Genomic DNA, 24612 nt, shown 5'->3' on the forward strand with positions numbered 1-24612 from the left:
ATTTTTGTAAACGTTTATTGTAAAAACACAACGCTAAAACATGTGCTAAGGATTGCACAGAGGACTACAGGGTTCCAAACAGCGACCGAATAAAAGTCCGGGAATGGACATGGCTCAGCCCAGTGCAGGTGCCCATACCACAACACGGCAGGTAGGGCTCGGTTGTCGCAGGGAGGCCATGGCTTGGCTGCCAGTGTGACGTCAGAGAAGGGGCGACGTCCCGACGACCAGCTAACATGACGACACCACATGGTTGCCTCACCTGCAGCCAGCAGCTAACAGAGGCTCGCCTCTGATGTCACGTGACCACTTCTCTACAGGCCACCCATCCCCCCTCCCTGTGGCGACAGTGCAGGCGGTCGGTGGACACGATGACATTGGGGCAGCTCAAGGGCGATGGAGGTGAGGATGAAGTCCTGTTTGTCCCTTTCACTCATGCCAATGGGGAGTGAAAGCAACTGCACGTATGAGTCACCTGCAGCCAGCAAGTAGCGGAGGTTCGCCTCTCGCAAGCACAGTCTGATGTAACAGTCTCGAGAGACCCAATCTAAATGTAAATCGTTGCCGACCACAAACAAGAGACTGGAGAGAGCCAGACCAAGCTCTTTCCACGACACTGACAACTTTCTTCAAGTGGAGCAAGCGTTAGTCATCTGTTGCTCCATCTCTTATCTGTCAGTTCAGATGCCAACAACCCGCTGCCATAGACTGTAGGCAGGTCGTGCCCCAACACCGCTGCCACCACTGATTATGTTAAGTAAATGGGTAACCCTTCTCTTAGCACCAACTCACCCACTGCCTGTACCTCATCCAACCTGTTACACACCTCTTTAGTGTAGTGCTGCGTTTATATGTCTGTGTAATGCTAAAGTTAAGTTTTGGACTCCCTAAAGACCCTTGAGAAGTGAGCAGTAGGAGACTTGGAAATGATTGTGTTTTTCAATTCTTATTTCTGTGTGCCTTACTCTATTTATTTTATTAGCTTAAAAGTAATCTTTTCAGAGACAACACCATTTTAGATGTGTGCTAGGGTACAAAGATCACTCTCATTAAAAATCTAAGATTGATAAAAGATCACACACTACGAATACACTAACATTCAGACCACCTTTTGAAATTGACTCATGTATTTATTTTATCTTTATCTTTTGTGTAACGTCTCACTGTATTAAACATGTCATTTACATTATATTTTGTGTCAAGACCATTTATTCTGTCGCACCAAAAGAACTAGTTTTGCTAAATGCTTGCATAAAGTTTGTCATGTTGCCGTTTCTATGGAAAACTGAACCATTGTGAATGCTTGGGCAGAGGTAAGAAAACCTCTGTGGCAGAGAATGCTCAATTCTAAACGATCTTTACTATGGTTAGGGAAACAAATCATCTCTGACCTCAGTTTCGGTGTGAATGCGTTAGTGAAATGTCTGCGTGAGCTTTTACCCATTCAGTGATTGTATTTAGGGTTAGGGGTGTATGTCAAAGACCTGAAGTGTCTACAGGAACAATTCCAACACAAATCACGTAACTTTTGCAGGTATGTAGCAGTGATTGTGTGTATTAACCCTGGATGACTGAGGACAAGACATGGTGTGGTTATCGTTTTTTTTTGTTTTTTTTTTGTTTTTGGTTGGCAAAACTGTCATGGTCTGGCATGTTAATCTCAAAGACCCAGTTACAGTGCCATAATTTCTTCTGATCCATGTCACACTAACTTCTTTATTGCAGTGTGACACTCCCCATGCAGAAATTATTCGATAACAGGGAGGTAGTGAAACGTGGCAATTCACTCTCTCACATTAACTACCCTGTCAGTCAATTTAATATTCATATTTTAGCTCATGATCTCCGTGTTTCCCAATACTATTTTTGGTATGTGTGACTTATACCCTTTTTCTTACATGAGGAAATAGTAAGCAGAATGTTCTAACTGGTTGTGTAGCCTGTAGAGAACCTGTATGTGAGGGCTGCAGTGGAAGGGATGGAAAACAGAAGGAAGATGAATTGTGGTCCATGAATGCCTTATCCAGTGACCTGGCTGTGAGAGTGATCTGGGGAACCAGCGCTCTGGGAAATGAACAGTCATGCTCAAAAGTATCCGAACGACCTGAACTGCATTTCGCCTAATTCGCATGCAACCGGCATAACGCGGCTGTCTAGCAGGTCCTCTAAGCGCTCCTTGGTACAGTCGTTTGACTATTGAAAATGGTTCCAACATGTCACCATTAGAAAACACTGCTCTGTCTCGCAAAAACTCATGATGTAAAGTAATACCACGATACTGCAAATATCAGGAAATACGTTATCACGGATAAGAGCGTCGTTAAGGGTTGTAAGCTCACATTTATTACAGTAAATGACGTAACTGAAATGTTACCACTCATTATTACATCACATAGGTAATGCACGTGATAAGTTCGTGGTATTCATGATTTCCTCTGCAAAGTAAAATACCGTACATATTATTTAACATAAAATGACATTAAAAATTTAAGTTATTCACGAGCTACTAGTTGAGAATATGTATGAACTTCAAATGACACGACGAACCGTCTCGTTCTGCATATGGATTCAAACCTAGGTCATGCAAACTAAGCAAAGATTTCGCGACTGACGCAAACTAACAGTCATTCCTGATTAGGCACACAGAGAGTGATATACCTTGATTTTAGACAGTATCAGTTAGCAACTATCAACTTTCAGTTACATAACACAAACATTTTTAACGGACGCGAATTCCTCCCCAGCATCTCTTGTCCCTGTTGAACTACGAGAGATGTTAAATATTCCTTCTTCACAAGTAACTTACTTGAAATGCCATGAGGTAAAGGTTTGTCAGCAGCGGAAAGAGGCATTACCTGTTGTGCAGCATTGTAAGTATTTTCTTGCGATTTCTTTATTGATGTTTGATCTGACTGCTTGTAGCTCTTTCACAGAAGGGATAAAAACGTTGGAGTTAGTGAGACTGGAACTGCGTACCATAACAGACGCTTTTTCGCGGGTCAGCACGTTACCACAAAGCTGGCGAACAGGTATGTGTGTAAGCTTCCTCTTACGAGGGCAATAGTGGCTAGAACTCATAAACCGCTATTTAAAGGACGAGATTAGTTGCAATTTCCACCTGCCACGACTTTCCTGGGCTGAAAACCGGAAGTTTACTATCTTTTGTCACATCTCAAGTGATAATAACTGAGATTATTCAATGGAAATGACAGGTAAAATCAAGTGAACTTTGAGGCTTAATTCCGTGCACACCAGGAAGTAACAAGTCGATCACAGAGCTGCCAAACATACGTTGCCTTGTTGCCAAATCTCAGTCACAGTCCAAGCAGGAAGACGAAGAGCCGATGTGATCCTACAGCGGGCTGGGAAGTGACCATAGCTGGTGTCTCCAAGTCACAGTTGCTACAGCCTGGAATACGTAATGCGACTGATCCGCATTTCTGTAACTAGGTTTAGGGACTGGAGTGTAGTTACTAAAAACACTCAGAATTGACTGCAAACTAAGCATCATAAATCAGTAACTCTCGTAGTTGTTTTTATATGTCTTTCGCAAGTGTACTCAAAACTAAGAAACTCATTCACAGGCGTTTTCGTGCCTCGCCGATAGTCGGCACAACAAACTAATAAAAATAATAAAAATTATTTGTGTGTGTGTGTGTGTGTGTGTGTGTGTGTGTGTGTGCATGCGTGCGTGACACAGAGAGAGAGAGAGAGAGAGAGAGAGACAGAGAGAGAGAGAGAGAGAGAGAGAGAGAGAGAGCGGAGAGAGAGAGAGAGCGGGGAGAGAGAGAGACAGAAATAAAAAAGAATGAGAGAGAGAGATAGAGAGAGAGAGAGAGAGAGAGAGAGAGAGTGTGTAAAAAATTGTTGTAAAGAAATTGAATCATGGTATGTAAGGAAATCTTGCATTTAAAATGACACGTTCCACATCATTAAGAAATGTCGTATTCATGATCTATGGAACAAGAATTAATCTAATCTAATCTAATCACATCATATTGATGACTAGCCATGGAGAGTCATGAATTACCGAAATATTTGCCAATACCAGTAACCAAATCTAAACTTGAAAATAAAAGACGACAATTTTTGTAATAAACTTGGACCCCTATCGAGACCCTTTCGTCCCTGTTAGCTAACCACGAAAGATGTCTGATATACCTCCATTCTGAAGTAACAAAGTGTGCATGCATTTAAAGATGAAGTGCAAGATGTGAAGTTCTGTGACGGAGATAGGAACCCAACACGTAATCGGATTATTAACTAAAAAAAAATCAAATGTTACTTATCGGTTTTTCTTACGAGCTGCTAGGTGTTTGAATCTAAAATAAAGATACAAAGTTTTGTGCCTAAGCGACAATCGAACTGCACACCTACGGTGCATCCACGAATATAGCTAGAGTATCAGTTGCTTACTCACCAACAGTAAGATGTGTGCGTGTTTGACCAGAAATAACGACACCTATTGCGATTGTTGGCAACACGTGAACAGACATAAAAAATGCACGTTAATTTTCACTAGCAGGTGGGTGTGCACTTGATAGGGCTTGAAATGAAATTACGCCGGCTTGGGTGGCCGAACGGTTCTAGGCGCTACAGTCTGAACCGCGCGACCGCTACGGTCGCAGGTTCGAATCCTACCTCGGGCATGGATGTGTGTGATGTCCGTAGGTTAGTTAGGTTTAAGTATTTCTAAGTTCTAGGGGACTGATGACCTCCGATGTTAAGTCCCATAGTGCTCAGAACCATTTTGAAATGAAATTACGAATATTCTTTTTGTACTGGATCCTTTGGAGGAGACCTAGAGAAGATTGCAGTCTTGGGAAAAGGAACGAAATGATTGAACTATACTGTTCTGAGCCGGCCGCGGTGGCCATGCGGTTCTAGGCGCTGTAGTCCGGAACCGCGCGACTGCTACGGTCGCAGGTTCGAATCCTGCCTCGGGCATGGATGTGTGTGATGTCCTTAGGTTAGTTAGGTTTAAGTAGTTCTGAGTTCTAGGGGACTGATGACCTCAGATGTTAAGTCCCATAGTGCTCAGAGCCATACCGTTCTGAGAGATTCAGATCCTCGAAAGAGGAGATACGAATTCGAATCACAGTCTAGCACCAAATTTTTCAACATCTCTAGTTCAATCAAGTACAAGTAAAATAAGAGACCTGTTCCTTTAAATGGGTATCGGTTCATCAAATAAAGTAAAATTTTCTAATGTAAGTGAGTTTACTGGCGACTGTATTTCTGTTTGCTATGACTTCCCTATGTCATTTACCAACGTAAACCGGCTCCGACCAGTTGGTAATGAAGGAATGTGATGTTTAATGCGGATTATGGATTATAACGTCTTTCTCTTGAGGTTACCAGAGGTAAAATAAATCTGTTTCTGCCTCTTAAAAGTAAATTCCTGAACCTACGCAGTGCACCTGTGATAATTCGTTCCACTAGACCATTGTGGCCACATTTCCCAGCCTCAAGAGTGTGCTGAAACGGATGATGTGCTTAGCTTACAAAATTAGTCACGGCGGAAAAAATGCGAGTCTATAAAATGCGAGTCGGTCATACACAACTTTAAACAGGTCATGTAGACCATATCATATGGAAGAACTGACAGCGACATATATCGGAAGGCAGTAAGATCTCTTGCCTTTTGGTTTGGCAGTATTCGATAGCCATTTCTACGCGCAAGTAAATCAAGAAATCTTTGTTATCAAGTAGCGTATTCATCTATTACTTTAGTTTTAATGTAATCTACGAGTAACTGCTGATGTTTGATAATAACATGAAAAGGATTCCGTAGACAGGGAAAGAACCTGTTCTTGGGAAACTACTTCTATATTGACCAAAAGGCATTAAATGATCTTCAAGCACGTGTGTTCCAGCAGCGGTATGAATAAAATGATAGTAATAATGACGGTAATAATTGAATTATCCCGTAACTTCACACGTCACATGGGGAGGACGTTGAAAAATTTGGTGCTGGACTGTGATTCGAATTCGTATCTCCTCTTTCGAGAATCTGAATCTCTCAGAACAGTATGGTTCAGTCATTTCGTTCCTTTTCCCAAGACTGCAATCTTCTCTAGGTCTCCTCCAAAGGATCCAGTACAAAAAGAATATTCGTAATTTCATTTCAAGCCCTATCAAGTGCACACCCACCTGCTAGTGATAATTAACGTGCATTTTTTATGTCTGTTCACGTGTTGCCAACAATCGCAATAGGTGTCGTTATTTCTGGTCAAACACGCACACATCTTACTGTTGGTGAGTAAGCAACTGATATTTAAGCTATATTCGTGGATGCACCGTAGGTGTACAGTTCGATTGTCGCTTAGGCACAAAACTTTGTATCTTTATTTTAGATTCAAACACCTAGCAGCTCGTAAGAAAAACCGATAAGTAACATTTGATTTTTCTTAGTTAACAATCCGATTACGTGTTGGGTTCGTATCTCCGTCACAGAACTTCACATCTTGCACTTCATCTTTAAATGCATGCACACTTTGTTACTTCAGAATGGAGGTATATCAGACATCTTTCGTGGTCAGCTAATAGGGACGAAAGGGTCTTGATAGGTGTCCCGGTTTATTACAAAAATTGTCGTCTTTTATTTTCAAGTTTAGATTTGGTTACTGGTATTGGCAAATATTTCGGTAATTCATGACTCCCCATGGCTAGTCATCAATATAATGTGATTAGATTAGATTAGATTAGATTAATTCTTGTTCCATAGATCATGAATACGACATTTCGTAGTGAAGTGGAACGTGTCATTTTAAATGAAATATATCCTTACATACCATGATTCAATTTCTTTACAACAATTTTTACACACACACACTCTCTCTCTCTCATTCTTTTTTATTTCTCTCTCCCCCTCTCCCCCCCCTCCCCCCCCTCCCCCCTCCCCCCTCAACCCCTCCTGCCCCACCCCCTACAACCTCGCCCTCTCCTCTCCCCCCTCCCCCCCCCTCCATCTCTCCCCATCAGCCCCCACCCCCCCTTCCCCCTCTCCCCCCCGTCACCCCCTCACCCCCCTCTCCCCCTCTACCACCCCTCTCCCATACATAACACACAAGCTTCGAGATGCATCTGCTGCCTGGCTGTCTATTAAACCTGAAAAGAACAAAATGTCACAGAAGTTAGCCCTTTTTCGACATGTGACTATTTTGGGTTGAGAAGTGAAGGGAATTATGTTCAAAGTTCCATTAGATTGGTAACTTCAGCAGACAGAAGAATTGCGTTTTAAAAAAATTTAGTAATAAATGTATCCGAACTCGCAACATCTTATCTATGGTGCACGACACTTACCAGTATGCTACTAGCTAACACATAGCTACGACAGCTCCAGATCTGAACAACAATTCCTCCAGAACTTCTGCATACCACAGCGCTGCGAGATAATGCAAATGGCCGAGTCTAGACTTCTGAGAGAAACAGTTACAGCTTTTCTTTTGCGCTGCACGACGTTTTTTACAAACCGATAGCGCAATAGAACAGCTCAAGTGGAAAGGAACACTTCCTATTTAAATTTCTGCATCCTACACTGTTGGAAGTTCTGTGAAGGTGGCAGTTACGTGATTTTATTTCAGTGCTTACAAAATAGTCGAATGTATGCTCTGGGTAGCCGAGGCAGCTAGTTCATGGTGATTCGATCAACCAAGTAAATGAATTTATTGAACACGCTGCAATTTACTACAGGGAGCCTGTGTGTCAGAATTATCATCCAGAGTGGCGCAACGATAGAAAAATGAGTCATTGAAAAGAGGGTTTGGTGGTCTGTTGGACTGATGGTAGGTTCTTATACCTATGGTCAGGGTTTGATTCCCACTTCCATCAATGATTTTAGATAGGGAGAGAAAGATTCCATTCTCTTCTGACTACACCAAGTGAAGAAGATATAATGGCCGTGTGGTCTGCCAAATAGACGTTAGGTTGAAGCACAATAAAGTCTGGAGTGGCGACATGTAGAAACCCTATCACCAGTAACCTTTCTTATACTAGTTATTTATTTCTTGTGACGAAACAAACGCTATGTAGAGTCACAGGACACTTATTCCATCTTTTATCTGAGCTTCTGTATGTCGATAAAATTGGTTCTGAACTGAGAATGCGACTCAGACCACCCTTAACGCGGAATTTGATCCCTTCGTGGCAATACAGCTCGGCTACAATTTGTTGTTTGTTCAAAACTGCAGATTCCTCAACATCTCCACATATTACGTGTGAATGGGTTCGAATCCTGGCCCGGCACTAAAGATTTCATTATGTATTATCAAGCTCTAGCATGAGAACACCTATCTGCTGGTGGATAATAATTTTGATTTTTAATGTTTTTTCATTCGTTGTCAACATTAACGATATCTGACTTTTTGACTCCCTGTGGGACACAGAACTATTTGCGAGATCACTGTAAGTTCAAGATGTTATTCCAAGCTGCTGGTGGAGAAAAATTCGGTAGCTGACGTCTCTTTGTCTGTAGTCATCAATGATATGTGTGGGGCTCTGTTCCCAGTGAGCACTGAACTCTTCGTCATATTATTTCTAGTTCAAACATGCTCACATGTCGCTGCCGGTGCAACAAACCAGTATTTAACGTTCGTTTTCTCTAGAATATAACAACGATAGGTGCCGGGCTGGAGTCCTGGGAAGGAAAAAAATTAATGTTTCTTCTCGTCATTTCAGTTAAAACATCTAGCTACTGGCAAGGAAATCCGATATGTCACAGTTGGTTGTGCTTCGATATCAATCCTATTAGGTTCTGGGTTCGAATCCCTGTCCACGAGACGGTTCGTCGTGTCATTTATGTTCATACATATTCTCAACTAGTAGCTAGTGAATAACTTAAATTTTTAATGTTATTTTATGTTAAATAATATGTACGGTATTTTACTTTGCAGAGGAAATCATGAATACCACGAACTTATCACGTGCATTACCTATCTGATGTAATAATGAGTGGTAACATTTCAGCTATGTCATTTACTGTAATAAATGTGAGCTTACAACCCTTAACGACACTTATCTGTGATAACGTGTTCCCCGATAATTGTAGCATCGTGGTATTACTTTACATCATGAGTTACTGCGATACAGATTAGTGTTTTCTAGTGGTGACTTGTTGGAACCATTTTCAATAGTCAAACGACTGTACCAAGGAGCGCTTAGAGGACCTGCTAGACAGCTGCGTTATGCCGGTTGCATGCGAATCAGGCGAAATGCAATTCAGGTCCTTCGGATACTTTTGAGTATGACTGTACATGCAGAAGGACCTTGGGCCATGGCACAGCACTCTACCCACTTAGGACTGGAGCAGGAGGGCGCCAGCTTGCATAACATTTTACCTGGGAAAGGCAACAGTCCATTGCAAAGTTTGCCAGATAGCGAGAAGTGGCTGGAGGAAGCCATTTAAGAGAGACTGCTGTAATCTGAGCTTTTGTGTAAATGGCGGGAATGGCGGGACGGTCATAAAACTGGAAGCATTCTCATGTTAGAAGGGGGATGATACGAGCAGAACTGCTGGTGCAAGTGTTTAGTGGAGGCAAGACTTTAACTCCCCTGATGTGAGAAAGTCACAGGTTCTTTTAGCGAGCGGAAGAAACATGTATTTCATAGGCACAACTGACTGGGAAGCTTACAACCTTCTTTCATATATTGGAAATGATCAGCTTGAGAAGATAAGATCTCTTCATAAATAAGTGACTGTGATCCCCTGTAGGTAGATTTGTTTTTTCTTTTTAAATTTCTTTATTTTTCAGTACATGATACATAAGCAACCCACCACCTAATATATTAGTGGTTCTTAATTGATACAATACAATTATTATTACTGCAGCTTTTTATTTTAAGAATGTTAGTTCTTTACTCTTCCACTATGGGCACTACTACTAAGTCCTAAGGTTGCCAATACTCACTATGTCTACTACTTATGCTAGTCTACTCTACCTGCAGCGTAACAGGTGTGCCAACGTTTATATAAACCTAGATTAGTTGGCCGTGTTCACCGAGCTAATCCCTGTGAGCATGCACCTGGCACTGAGCTGGCCCAGAGTGGTTGATCGCTGCAGTACTACACTAGTATTGCTATCCTATCTTATCCTACATCTAACCTTATATTTAGTGCTGTGTCAAATCCGGTGAGTGTCAGAATCGGGTAAAAGGTGCACCCTCCCCCTAATCCCAGACGTGGTAGATTCCAGCCGTGAAGTGGCTGGTCAAGTCCACGTCTCGGCGGAACAGGACAGGTGTACGGAGTCTAGACATGTTTTGCCGAAACAAGGCCAGGCTTACTGTGAGAACGACGCCTCCCTAGTCTGAAATCTTTCTTTTTCAGACAAGAGAGATTTTTCAGTCACTGATTGGCTCCTCTCAGGATATGCAAAGCAGCGCGGGAACCTCAGTGCTGCGTCTGGATTGGCTACCAGGTCAGCAGAACAGCCAAAAGAAGATATTCAGCGAGAGGAAGACAGTTCGATTTATACCACGCTGTCTGCTAATTCAGCGATTGTAAGAGGCTTGGTGGAAATGGAGTGTGATTCCTTGCTTATTTCGTCTTCTGGTCCTCTCCTGGTGGAGAACGTCAGGTCTTTCTCTTATGGGTGAGACTTGTGGTGTACAACTTGTGGTGGACTAAGAACCAGAGGCAGTTTCCAACTATGCCGACAGTGGAACTGCATATCATCGCAGACATATCATATGTCACGAGGGTGAATTTATTCGTCCTGAGTCGGCCGTCTGATGTTTGACAATTCCAGCACGCGATGTCGTGCATGTGAGTGAAACTGGTTAGCCAGTGAGCGGGTGCACCTCTCACTGAACTCTGACGGGGTCTCAGGGCCCTGAAAGAGATGCTTCTCTAGTTCTAATAATCAAAACGCCAGTCCACGTAGTTTGCAAGTTTTCGTGGATGTATCAGAATGTTACAGCTGCAGTCGCACTCGGCTCCTCGCCCACAGAGCGCTATTTTCTGCTGCCGTCTGAATCAATGTGAAAGGGTGAAGTATTGCTGCACCGGCGTAGGGTTGCTAAATTGTTTTCACAGCTTCCTGTTCTCCGTGAACCATAGTTTGTGGTGTAGCTTTCAGTAGTTGATTCCATTTGAATAGGATTCGGCCTCACACTGAATTCTTGTAAACTAAGTCTGATTGCGTTGTAAAAGGGATTAATTCAGGGGAGAACTTGTATAGTTTATGTTGTGGGTTGGCAGCAGAGCCAACACCATGTTATTAGAGGAAGCCGAAAGGCGCGCGTTTTAGCTCACGCAGGCTAGCGTGAGGTCTGGAAGAGGACAAGGAAATTAGAATTTAGAAAAACGGACGTAGCTGGTGGAATACTTAACTTTAATCCATTAAGGATGAGCGTCGCTCTTGACTGTACATTGTTCACAATATCAATAGTAACTGGTAATGGCGCCTTGGTAGGTCGTAGACAATGACGTAGCTGAAGGCTATCGTAGCTGAAGGCTGAAGGCTATCGTCTCGGCAAATGAGAGTGTATTTTGTCAGTGAACCATCGCTAGCAAAGTCGGTTGTACAACTGGGGCGAGTGCTAGGAAGTCTCTCTAGACCTGCCGTGAGGCGGCGCTCGGTCTGCAGTCACTGATAGTGGCTACACGCGGGTCCGACGTATACTAACGGACCGCGGTCGATTTAAAGGCTACCACCTAGCAAGTGTGGTGTCTGGCGGTGACACCACATTCCTCCCCCGCAAATCGGCGTACGGTTGTGCCATAAGGCTTCCGCCCGCCGTGGGGAGGACCCCATGTTGACGTATGCGACGAGGTGGGGAGCCTAACAACAGGCGAGGCTGTGCCACCCGCACCCTGCCATTCGGACCGTGGGGAGCTAGGAAATCCCTGAAAACCGAAGGGCCGAAGGTCCGAAGGACCGATCTCCATCGGGCCGGGGCACCCTACGGTCGAAGACGACATATGGTCCAGAGCGGGCAAGAGCTCCAAGTCGGAGGACAACTGGTCACGGGAAGCGATCGGCGGCGCGTGACCCAGGGAGGCGCCCGGCGGCTGCAGCGAAGCGTCCACTGAGGGCGTCGCCGGAGGGAGAACAGGCGGCGGCGGCGGCGGTGGCGGCGGCGCGTCGCCATGGGGCAAAATGGAAGGCAGCGTCGGTAACACCTGGGGCTGAGGCGAGCCAGTAGATGGGTCCCCAGGGCGCTGACCGGACGGCACCGTCGCTGAAAGCAGACGTCGAGCGGCAGATCCCATGCGACGACAGAGGCGCAGCTGGTTGAGATGCCGACGCACCTCACCAGAGGCCCCCAAAACCAGATACATAGCGCGGCCGAGGCAGCGAAGAATGCGCCCTTCGAGCCAACGCCGTGAAGCTTGGTAGTGACGATAGTAGACAACGTCGCCTGGAGCAAAAGCAGGTGTCTGCCGCTGCACAGGAACCTGATGCGGCGGATGTAGCAAAGACATCAAGATTCGATGATGACGACCGTGGAGCAACTCAGCCGGTGAGCGACCATCTCGGGGCTGTGAGCGATAGGAGGACAAAAAGAGCAATAACGCGTCCTCCCTAGAATGCGAATCTTTCAGCTTCAACATCTGTGACTTGAAAGTCCTGACCAATCGTTCAGCGACACCGTTAGACTGGCGAAAACGGCACGGACGTCAGATGTTGAATACCATTGGCCTTACAGAATGACTGAAATTCTGCGGACTTAAATTGTGGGCAATTGTCGGAAACAATAGTCTGTGGAAGACCTTCAATGCAAAAGATAGCAGATAACGCTTGGATGGTGGCAGATGACGTTGTGGAAGACATCCTGACAACAAAAGGAAAATTACTGAATGAATCTACCACAACCAACCATCGAGCATTCCAGAATGGACCAGCAAAATCGATGTGTAAGCGTTGCCAAGGGGAAGTGGCTTCTGGTCATGCAAAGAATTTCCGCGGTGGTGCTGATTGTTGTTCGGCACACACCTTGCAAGAAGAGCACATATTCGTAATCGCGGCATCGATTCCGAACCAAGTACAGTGCTGACGAGCAAGTTGTTTCGTTCTCACTATACCCCAATGTCCTCGGTGGAGAAGCTGTAAGGCAGAGGACTTTAACGAACGTGGTACCACGACCCTGGACTGACCATTATCAGAACGCAACAGCAAAACACCACGTCGAACAAAAAGTCTCTCCTCGTGAGCAAAAAATCGGCGAACCGACGGATCCCCGATCCGTGACTTTGACAAGGGCCATTGCGTAGCAACAAAACGCAGAACGTAGCAAGGACAGGGTCGGCAGCTGTGGCAGTAGCTACACGACGAAAACCAATCGGAAAGGATTCGACCACGTCATCGGTTGCCGAATCAATGAACATGCAAGCAAGTTCGGAGGAATCGAATGCTCTATCCTCAGCAACAGGCAAACGGGACAACGCATCAGCGTTTCCGTGCTTAGCAGTGGACCGATACAAGATATCGTAACGGTACTGCGAGAGGAAAATAGACCAGCGAATGAATTTCTGCGCTGTACGTGGAGGTACCGGCTTGTTCGGATGAAAAAGCGATGTCAAAGGTTTGTGGCCTGTGATGATGGTAAAGTGACGACCATACAAGAAATCATGAAACTTTGTAACACCAAATACGAGAGCCAATGCTTCTTTCTCGATCTGTGAATAATTTCTTTGCGCAGACGAGAGCAATTTGGACGCAAAGGCAATAGGGCGATCGTGCGATCCATCTTTGTGCACAAGCACAGCACCGATCCCGAAATCCGATGCATCCACCATCAACAAAAGGGATTTCTGGGGATCGAATGGCGTAAGGCAAGTATTGGAAAGCAACGCCGATTTCAACTGGCGAAAGGCGCGCTCGCATGCCGTCGTCCAGACGAACAGAACACCTTTACGGCGTAAGCGATGAAGCGGAGCTGAAATGAAAGGCGTGCGGCACATATTTATGATAGTTGATTTTTCCCAGCACACTCTGTAGCTGCTTCAAATTCTGCGGCGAAGGCAAGTCTTGGATGGCACGGAGGTGCTCGGGACTGGGATGTATGCCTTGGGCATTTAGTACATGTCCCAGGTACGGCAAGTCACGAGCAAAAAAAGCAATTTGTCCTTCTGTAAGCAAAAAGACCATTTTGTCGCAAGACCTGAAATAGTGTTCGGAGATTGGCCAAATGGTCTTCTTCCATCTTTCCGGAGATCACAATATCGTCCAGATAATTTGCTGCAGTAGGGACCGACGCACAAACAGTTTGTAGATATTGCTGAAACAATGCTGGGGCGGATGCACACCCGAATGGCAGCCGTTTGAATCGATACAAACCAAGATGCGTGTTGACCACCAAAACGCGCTGGGATTCTTCGTCCAGCGGTATTTGCAAGTACGCATCTGCTAGGTCCAACTTCGAAAAATATTTACCCGGACACAGTGTGTCAAAAAGATCCTCCGAGCGGGGTAAAGGAAAAATTGCAATCACTAGATGTGGATTCACTGTTGCCTTGAAGTCCACACAGTCTCAAGTTTCCGGAAGGTTTTGGCAAAATTGCTAAGGGTGATGGAGAGAGAAGCCTGCGCATGTTCAATTACACCTTGTGATTCCAAATCGTGTAATGTTTTTGCGACCTCATCACGCAAAGCGTAGGGAACATTAAGTGCTCTGAAAAATTTCGGTTGTGCGTTTACTTTCAGTTCCAAATGTGCTTTATAGTTCTTAGCTCAACCAAGGCCCGGTGCAAAAATGTCTGCAAATTCTTCACAGAAACACTGTCTGAAGGCACAGTCTGGTTCACTGATAGGACCTGATTCACTATAGACAAGTTAAACAACTGAAATAAATCGAAACCAAACAAGTTCACTGCAGAAGAAGAACGAAGGATGTAAACTGACACAAGTTTTGTTTGTCCTTTGTATGTTGCAAGAAGGCTGCACTGTCCTAACACAGGGATCTCATGACCTGAATAGGTAGTTAACAACGGAGGTGTGCCCAGCAGTTTGTGTCTTGACTGATCAGTGAAACTGCAGCTCCGGTATCGAGCTGGAATGGTTTCACTTTGCCGTTAATGTCCAAGTCTACAAAAAGTTTATTGTCCTGCTGCCGACAAGAGCGACTGTCTCGTGCAACGTGAACTGACACTGGTACATAATCACTTGCGACTTGACGGGAATGAACTACGTGAATTTCCATGGGCGAAGTTTCACGAGCCTGAGTATCCTTGGTTCGAATTCAGCGCGAAGCAAAGGGCTTGGAATGATTTTGAGTTTCCGATCTGAGCTTTTTCTGGCAAACACTTTGAACATGTCCTTTTTTACTACAGAAAAAGCAAATAGCATGGCGTGACGGGCAATTCTCACGCGAATGTCTAGTAGCACATCGCGGGCATGATTTTAGCACTGCATTTGCTTGCCTGCGCGGCACACATGGCTGAGAGCCTGGCGGCAGCGGCGCAGCCGGACGCGAGGGCTGTTTACTGCTCCGTGCAGCTCGTCCAGCGGGCCGGTTAACCTGACACATGGCTAGTGAAGTTTCAAATGATTCCTGAGTAAAGTCAAGTGTGTCCTGCCGATCCAATATGTCCATCACTCGCTGAAGAGAGGGATTGACTAGTTTCAAAATCTGTTCCCTTATACGAACATCAGAAACGTTCTGTGCAATTGCATCACGTACCATAGTATCTGAATAAGGGAGCACAATCCCTAGTAAGGCCTTGCAAGGTTGCAACCCACTCCCTATTAGTCTGGCCTGCCATACATTTTGTACAAAAGAAGGTATACCTTTTCGCAACTACATTGACTGATTCTTTGAAATATGCATCTAATGCAGACAAAATTTCGTCGTAGGACGGAGTTGCTACGTCGTGTCAGGGAAATAATTTGACTATCACACGGTAGGTACAAAAAAAGCTGCTGCTCATTACCTTGAATTCTGTAGGCGGTGAGATGGAATCCAAATTGGCATGACCACTCCTTCCAGCTTTCCAGTGCAGCATCAAAAGGTCGAAAAGTTGGTGCAACTGCATGTTGTGGCTGCGTTAGCGGTGGAGCGGCGGTTGCCGCATCGTTTTGCATTGAACGTTGACCCTGGACGAGCTGTCCAAGGGCATCCAGTAAGGCCTGCGTCTGCTGATTCTGTAAGTGATAAAATTCGGACAGTACATCTGGAGATGGTGGCGAAGCCATTACACAAGTAAATCAGGGCAATAGAGAAGAACGCGGGGGCCTCGTCGCCAAATGTTGTGGGTTGGCAGGAGAACCAACACCATGTTATTAGAGGAAGCCGAAAGGCACACATTTTAGCTCACGCAGGCTAGCGTGAGGTCTGGAACAGGACAAGGAAATTAGAATTTAGAAAAACAGACGTAGTTGGTGGAATACTTAACTTTAATCCATTAAGGATGAGCGTCGCTCTTGACTGTACATTGTTCACAATATCAATAGTAACAGGTAATGGCGCCTTGGTAGGTCGTAGAAAATGACGTAGCTGAAGGCTATGCTAACTATCGTCTCGGCAAATGAGAGCGTATTTTGTCAGTGAACCATCGCTAGCAAAGTCGGTTGTACAACTGGGGCGATTGCTAGGAAGTCTCTCTAGACCTGCCGTGTGGCGGCGCTCGGTCTGCAATCACTGATAGTGGCGACACGCGGGTCCGACGTATACTAACGGACCGCGGCCGATTTAAAGGCTACCACCTAGCAAGTGTGGTGTCTGGCGGTGACACCACAGTTTCCACCCCATGAACGCTTTCCAATTAAGCACCATTCCTTTCTTGACTTACGTTTGACTTTTTTGTAAGATTTATGAGCTCTATTGTAGTTAAAAGGATGAATAAAAACTTGTCATTATTTTTAAATACGCCACTGCTCTCATTCATTCTCTTGCAGTCATTCACTGTTTGTATTTACACCAACAATTCAGAATACAAACGTACTAAATTCGATAATTTCATGATTAATTCGAGTTCTGAAAGTGACTGCAGACAAAGGCAACAAAAGTGCCATGAGCAGATTAACTATTTCCATCTAGAAAAATTAAGGGTGTAACTCACGATTTGAAGATTGTTGAGATGATAATACTTTTCTATATGTAAGGATAATGACATTTAACATCACTTGGACATATATTAATGATAAAGCAAGCGACTCCTTGCACTCGATTATATGTATATAGTACATACCAGTTTAGGATAAAGTTGAAGATTGGAAGATCTCCTCGCGTTGTCTTTGACTAACCCTCCACGCAACAATGTCACTGATTTAATTTGCAACTGACCTGAAGTAGGAGGCTGCCATAATCGCTACATTCCACGTCTCGTGAAGAAACAGAGTGAGCCGAGTCCATGACTGCTGTTCAACGGAGACGGTTCCGCACCAATCTTATGCACGGCACCCATCCGGGTGCACAAGATCTCTCCCGATGCGCGTGTGTCGAGGAGATTAGCACCCCTTACGGTGTGTAGTAGATATAAGAGTATTGTGGTAATATAACAGACGGTTACGAAAAAGAAACGTGTCCAGACGGACATAGTTTGAAGCATTTTACATAAATCAACTGCGCTATTAATTCAGAAGTATTGTTCTAGTGTATAGGGCGAGTAAGAAGAAGGTATTAGTAAGAGGGAAATGATCGTGGGACATAAACACATACCTTCCCAAGGCTACACGGCCCTGTACTTCAAGCACACTGTAGTGTTAGAGTGGTGCGGCTTCTGACCTGTTAGTCATGTGGAATGCAACACTGTTAATATTCCAGTATAAGAGGTATATCCCCAGCGCATGACATAAATTCTCCATGCAAATTTCTCTATGATAAACTATGGTGACAAACTGTAAAGTGATAAAACTGCTGCCTGCACGCCAAAGAAAACATCAGTTCTTTGTAACACGAACACTACATAGGTTTCCAGAGGTGCATGACGCCTGCTGTTTACGAAGTTCAAGCCCGATAAAGGCTCGGAAATAATGATATCTTCACAATAGCCCTATAAAATGATCTTCGACCGCCGGAAATTCGTACAAAGAAACAGTGACATCTTACAAGGAAATAAACACCGCGATCAGTAGCCAGAGGAGATATAACAGTGTTATTGCTTTATTGCTATTTACCACCCCCAAACCCTCCCCCTCTGGTAACCTTCCTCTTGTACACAAAAGTCACGGCCCGATGTTAGGCTGTATTGGTCATACGCGGGATAATATCGCCGTTTCGCCACGTCTCTAGAATACCTCCTCTCTCCACGATTAACGTCTGTATATGTAGCAACAGCGACCCCTTGCACTCGAATATATGTATATACTAGCTTGGGATAAAACTGGAGATTGAAAGATCTCCTCACATTGTCCTCGCAATTTTATTGATTTTGCTCAGTACCTGTACTTTGTTCATGATATTTGTCTCAAATTTTATGAATTCTCCCTCAGTTTCCCTAATTTTATTAGGTTTTCGTCATTTTACATATTTTTCGGTATTTCCCTCGATTTTTACGTAACACAAATCAATGTTTCGTGATGTTCCTCAAATTTCACCAATTTTGTGTCATTTTACATATTTTTTCCAGTTTTCCTTATGTATATGGTCCTATTGCTGACACACCCATGTGCTGTTTGATTTTTTACGAGAATATTTGCGCATCTTATACACCAACCTACTAAAAATCCTCAGACTTACCCTCTCCCCGATGATCCACTTGCATGCATTTAGGATAGGACAAACATGAAAAGTATAGTAACAGTCGCTTCGTACCTATATAAAACTGAAGATTCGATTTACGCCAAAGAGGTGGTAGAGAAACGGACTACTTCTCCTAAATCTTCGTTAGCCCAGAGCAGGGTCCCCAAACAGGTTTTCCATCGATGGACATGTTTCATCACACGTGAGTTGCAAGTCTCCTGATGACTGTGGTTTAGAGAAGTTTGCTGTTAACGATTTCAAGTAGATTGTGCTCTAAATTACACACAGAACACGCAGTCGTATACGAGTCGTTCGCAGGTTATACCACACAGCTGACAAATCCAGAGAGAACAACGTAAAGAAAAGTTTAAATGCGTGATAAATGACCTGCAGCAACATCTCCCTCTCTCCCTCACAACCGATCATTCCATCTACGTTCTATCGTTATTTAACGGAGATCCACGTCAGTTTACAAGCAGATCTCTCTTTTGTCAAGGAAAGCATCGAAGACAGCAGTCAATTTGCATGTATCAGTATTACCTCAATACACATACAGTAGAATGTCGTTAAAAGAAAAACCATACAGCAACGGTTTATTAGCTCACACCGCAAGGTTGTGATTGGCGGAGAGTACAGCTATGCACATTGTAAATACTGTGTGTTAGTGTTTAAAACACTTAAACAGTCCTGCACATTGTCGAACACGCGGTCCATTCTGTAGTTGTATATTGCAGTCACCCCAGCTGGTAACGACATTTTCCAAAAATCTACAAGGTCGTTGCCGATAACTTTGGGGCCACAGTTGGGCTTGTGATCCGACATTTATAAATTTGTAACTCTACATCCTTTGGTGGTCAAGCACGTTAAACATTCTATACCAACCGTCTTATCGCTGTCGACGAGAAATGAGTTTCCCTGGTTCCCGGTGTTTCGATGTCAACTTTTTCTCGTATTCCTCTTACTGTCGTACAGTCATTCCCATGTAAAAGAAATTTTTTGCACTAAGCAGAAGACATGCAAGTACTCCCTCAAATTCCTCTCATTTCGGAGTATTTTTCCTCAATTTATACGTATTTTCCGTCATTTTTCGTAATTTTATAGATTTTTTGTCACTTCTTCCCGCGTGATCAAGACATCACTTCTCGCTCCGTATTCCAAAATTGCTTGTAAATGTAGTACAATTGCCAACACCTAGAGAAAATGCAGTATTTTTCTGGTCGGACGGCAGAGAACAGCACTGTACTCGATTCATCCAACCACATATCCTACACTTTTTTCTTTTTGTCTGTGTCTGTGCAAGCATCGCGGTACAGATCTGGAGACTTCTTTCGAGTCAACTTGATGACGCCTTAACTGCGTCTACATGTATACCCCGCATGCTACCTTGCGGTTTGTGGGGGAGGGAACTTTTGCACAACTATCACTTCCCCATTTTCCTTGTGAGATCCGTACCAGATAGGATTGACATCGAGAAAGTTAAAAGGAGGGCAGCACATTTTGGATTATCGGGAAATAGGGGAGACAGTGTCACGGACATAATACAGTATTTTGGATGTACATCATTAAGACAAAGGCATTTCTCGTTGCGGTGGAATCTTCTCACAAAATTCCAATCATCAAATTTCTTCTCCGAATGCGAAAATATTTTGTTGACACTGACCTACACAGGGAGAAACGATCACCTTGATAAAATAAGGGGAATCAGAGCTTGTACGGTAAGATATAGATGTTCGTTGTTTCCGCGCGCTATACGAGATTGGAATAGCAGAGAATTGTGAAGGTGGTTCGATGAACGCTCTGCCAGACACGTTAATGTGATTTGTAGAATATCCATGTCGATGTAGATGGAGAAGTAGATGTCCTGTTCCAGTCGCGAACGGTTCGCTGGAAGAACGATTGCCAATGAGCCATCATATGGGTTCGAATCCCTTATTTTACCTTCATTGTCTCTGTTCCAGGAACAGCCACTGGGAGCCGAACCGCACAATAACCCTGGGTTCGGCTTGGGGCGGCGGTGGGGTGAGTGGACTGCTGTGGCCTGTTATTCGGTTGTGAACCACTGAGGACTACGACGGGACGAAGCCTCTCCGTCGTTTCTAAATCCCCGGTTTAATACATACATACATGGCTGTACAAATGGTCACAGGTCTGTCTGATCTACGAGAGACACGGAAATGCTGAAAACGTAGACTGGCAAACGCTTAAAGGTTAGCTATCCCGCGAAAGTATGCTTACAAAGTTCAAGAAACAGTGTTACGTGATGGCGCTCCCACACGGGAAACGCAGAAAATGCTGGGCTAATTCCAGTGCTTTTAAGCAGTCATTCCTCCGGCACTCCATAGGTGAATGGAACGGGAAGACGCCCAAATATGTGGTAGATGTGAATTATCCACGGCCAAATACTTTACAGTGGTTTGCGGAATATGGATGTAAATGTAGACATAAGTGTACGTGTAGATATAGATGCTGCAACATAACTAATGAATGAGAGCTCGATATATCATCAAGTGGAACATAAGCGTCAACTAATTATTTTAGTGGCTTTTATTATTAACTACTGTTGTGCCTCCTTTCGCAAATACAGCAGGATCGTTCAGTTGTTCTCATCAACAGTAGTTGCAGATTAACCATTTAGTTTCAGGCACTAACAGGTTGCTCTGAAACAAGGAGGAGGGAGGGGGGGGGGGGGGTTGACTATCGCAATAGCATACGCGTTTCTGCTACTGTGAGCATGACGTCAGACAGGAACCATTCGTACCCGTATTTGTATGTTGGAGGCAGTGTAATTTCAGGAGTTCGCTTAGGTACGTTCGTGTACTGAATGATTTGCAAGTGAGACTGATGTGTGTGTAAGTAATTTCAGGTTGTGCTGGTGTTGGCTGTAATTCTCACAATCGTAGCAGTAAAGGAACTAAAGTAGTGCTTCATTTTTTCTCTCACGATACAAGTCTGCGAAAAATGAGATTGTCTAAATGCTGTAGAAAAGACGCTGTGAATATTGGCAATTTTAGAATACCCTCTCGTCATTTCAAAGGAACTGATTTTTTTACAGACTTGCATAAGAAACTGTTAAATTTATCATGAAAAGGAGTGCTTAAGAGCGTTGCATTTCCATCGTGTAACTTACCTTGTAGTAATAACGCCAGTTATAGCACACCACGTCCAAGAAAAGAAAAGGAGGAAGGTTTTAACAAACGTTAGATACATAAAAGAGGCGTAGAGACTTTAGAGAAGCTTTGATCATGGAAGAAGAGTGCCTGTTCTGATAAATGCATATTTATAGTTGACATTGTCTGTAATTCTTCAGACAAAGCTAGTTTACAGAATCCATTAGCGGACTGCAGAGGAGAAATGCTCGTCTGAAAAAAATGCACACAAAATCGCAAGCACGTAATACAGGTCTTCGAAGTTTGTTTTCATCAACGAAACGTCTGCGCGATAACAAAGTAATAAAAAGGCTCTTGTGTCTCGTGAAATTAATGGAATTGTAGGAAAATTTTTTCGCCCAGTCAGATCAAAAGATTGTTACGTGATCAAAAGGAGTTCGGTGGGTAAAAGAGTAAATCTGCAATTCAAGTATTTAACGCGCCATTTTGCGAAAAGGTAGCAATTTTAAAGTCTACCTTCAGTGTGAACCTTGCGTTGTTGGATAAACCGCAGTTTCAGCTGCCACCTAAATAATTTTGAATTATGTTTTTGTTAGAATAGGCGTTTCAAATGCTTCTTACAATTTAGGTAATTGTGCAATTCCTTGAGTGAAAATGAATAAAAATTGAAAATGAGCTTTACATAGCTCTTGTTTACTCATTAAAACTTTTCCCAGGGCCAGCTTAGAAAATTGCATGCCCATTTCTAACACTTACTTTGACAGAAAACTGCAAAGCACTCCGTCTTCAGGCCACAAGTGGCCCATCGGGACCATCCGACCGCCTCAAGTTGAGGATGCGGATAGGAGGGGCGTGTGGTCAGCACACCGCTCTCCCGGTCGTTATTATGGTTTTCTTTGACCGGAGCCGCTACTATTCGGTCGAGTAGCTCCTCTATTGACATCACGAGGCTGAGTGCACCCCGAAAAATGGCAACAGCGCATGGCAGCTGGATGGTCACCCATCCAAGTGCCGGCCACGCCCGACAGCGCTTAACTTCGGTGATCTCACGGGAACCGGTGTATCCACTGTGGTAAGGCCGTTGCCCAGAAAACTGCAAAAAGAGACCATAATCTGCACTTTTTTCATGTTTCGATTCGTTAGATCCTTGATTTAAAAAAAAAAATAACAGCAGTGTCTGATTAAAAGCTGAGCAAGTCACAGAACATAACAGTAACATTCTAGCAATAGCAGACTAGCACCTTAAACATACCACAATTATATGGCATAAATGTTATAGCGCTGTTCCCGGACACAGGCTGTTCCTCAGTGACATCACAGCGCCAGCCAATAGCGGCACAGAACGGTTACTGCTCCAACTTATTTTTCTACCTGCCCTTGCAACTTGTATTGATCCGGAGATGCCTAATAGAATGAAAACTATTGTCACTGTGGAAAAAGTACGGTGACAGCCCACAAGAAAAGGCAGCAGAAGAATATCTAAGAGAGAAACACAAATCACAACCTCTTCTCCTCTCATGTGTTTAAGACTTACACTAGGAATTATCACATCGCCATTGAGAAGTAAGACCACGTTGAGATGTGTCTAAACGCGGGGGCATGTCTAAAGGCAGGGAATGACGCAACTTGCCTGACAATGCCGCTCTATTGTAGTTGCGGAAGGAACGAGAAGTTTTTTGCTGTTCAGCGGAAGAGTGAGTGCACCAAAAACGATGCGGTCTGCAAGTCCACATAAAACTTTACGACCCAATGGCGCACGGGGCTTTGCGGGAGTACAGATGCTGGCAGAGATATCTGTAAATCTAAGCGCAACTCTGAATTGCATCTAGAAGAAGTACTTTTCGGTAAGTACTGCGTGAGCACAAACCAAGACCTATGAATCTTGTTAATAAAGAAGGCGACTGGCGAGACTTAAGGTCCGAGCTGGTCAAGCAATATTTACACCACACTGAAGTCATGGTTTCTGTAGAATGCCAGGGGAAAAAGACAGAAATTTTAGGTGGGACACTTCCCTTTCCGCTAGGAGATTTTGTGAAATATTTCCGCTGGAAACCATTCAATCCTCTGATCGTGAAGGAAAGCGATAACTACAACCATCCGTTGCTGGTAGACGACCGTTGTGCTTCCGCCAGGTCACAGCCGCTATGTATTTACCTATGGATTCTGCGTTATCTTTTTATTACCAGATAAATTATCTCTCAAAACTAGATGGACCCTAATAAATGAATCTCTACAAAAATTCCTTGCCCAACGTGAATTAACAAAGGTATTATACTGCAAAGTTTTTCTACGATGCACTGTTGTTTAAGTTGGGAAGGAATGAGACAGACGTTACTGGCTGCACACATAGAGATACATAATCAATTGGAGCTGTCAATCTCAGCCAACTATACTAGATTATCGGTCACAAAGATGCAAAATCCAGTCGTTAAGTAGAAAAGTATTAATACAGCAATGTGGTAGCATTCGTGTAATTAATGTAAGTCCTCAAGATAACCAGCAGCAGATGGCTTGAGCAGCACGGACGTGCACAGCTTCGATATGATATCGAAACCGCTATGTACCTAAAAAATGGAAAATTGCTCAAGTCACACCAATACCGAAAAAGGGAAGTGGGAGTGACCCGCTGAATTACAGCCCCATATCAATAACGTCGATTTGCAGTAGGGTTTTGGAGCATATACTGTGTTCGAACATTATGAAATACCTCGAAGAAAAAGATTTACTGACACGTAGTCGGCACGGATTCAGAAAATATCGTTCTTGTGAAACACAACTAGCTCTTTATATTCACGAAGCAATGAGTGCTATCGACAGGGGATGTCTAATTGATTCCATATTTTTAGATTTCCAGAAGGCTTTCGACTCCGTTCCTCACAAG

At 44.0% G+C, this 24612-nt stretch overlaps 1 pseudogene; it reads right to left on the reverse strand.

Moving 5' to 3' along the window:
- Window positions 1-22700: 22700 nt before the first annotated feature.
- On the reverse strand, window positions 22701-22817 carry LOC124778744 (annotated as a pseudogene).
- Window positions 22818-24612: the final 1795 nt, after the last annotated feature.

The sequence above is a fragment of the Schistocerca piceifrons genome, chromosome 2 (assembly GCF_021461385.2).
Source record: "Schistocerca piceifrons isolate TAMUIC-IGC-003096 chromosome 2, iqSchPice1.1, whole genome shotgun sequence".
NCBI classification, from domain to species: domain Eukaryota; kingdom Metazoa; phylum Arthropoda; class Insecta; order Orthoptera; family Acrididae; genus Schistocerca; species Schistocerca piceifrons.